General features: G+C 34.3%; 1 non-coding gene across 1 annotated transcript; it reads left to right on the top strand.

The window, feature by feature from the left end:
- Positions 1-225: 225 nt before the first annotated feature.
- On the top strand, positions 226-416 carry LOC142461853 (U2 spliceosomal RNA). Its single transcript, XR_012787033.1, has one exon. It is a non-coding gene; the product is annotated as a U2 spliceosomal RNA (small nuclear RNA).
- Positions 417-723: the final 307 nt, after the last annotated feature.

Here is a 723-nt window from a genome sequence, read left to right as displayed (position 1 = left end):
TACGGACTTCCCTAGCTAATTATGTAGCACAAAAATGATAATTATCCAATCTGTAGGTCAAAGTTCATTTACACTTCTCTTAGGAAGCTAAATAATTTGTTACATTAACCTGTTCCTTGATTATGCCACAGTCTGATACATTGTGGGATAACAAACAATCCTGCTGTAAGCACAGCACTAGGACGTTCAAGCATTTTTTTTTTTTTTTACTATAGAAGGATAATGGTCACTTCCCGGCCTTTTGGCTGAGATCAAGTGCAGTATCTGTTCTTATCAGTTTAACATCTGATATGTCCTCTATCTGAGGACAATATATGAAGTGGATTTTTGGAGCAGGGAGTTGGAATAGGAGCTTGCTCCGTCCACTCCACGCATCGACCTGGTATTGCAGTACTTCCGGGAATGGTGCACCAAAAAAAAAAAAAAAACAAGAAGAAGAAGAAGGATAATGAGTTTTTATTTGAGAAAAAGTGTAAATATAAAATCATGCATGAATTAATTTATTAATGAATATATTTTCTGTCTGTGGTCATTCTTTTTAAAATTTATAGGAAATGAAGTGAAAAATAATAGCCTTAAGAACCAGGAATTTCATGTTGGAACCTTATATTATATTCTCTATTCCATATAAAGTCGCCATGGGTGAATGGAAATGGAAGTAAGAGAATGTAGTCACTGATGTATTCCCTGAAATAACTGAGGAAAAAAATAAAAATGTCTGTG

This window comes from Tenrec ecaudatus, chromosome 11 (genome assembly GCF_050624435.1).
Source record: "Tenrec ecaudatus isolate mTenEca1 chromosome 11, mTenEca1.hap1, whole genome shotgun sequence".
In the NCBI taxonomy this organism is placed as follows: Eukaryota; Metazoa; Chordata; class Mammalia; order Afrosoricida; family Tenrecidae; genus Tenrec; species Tenrec ecaudatus.
The sequence above is the reverse complement of the archived record's forward strand: the minus strand, read 5'-3'. Positions and strand labels throughout refer to the sequence as shown.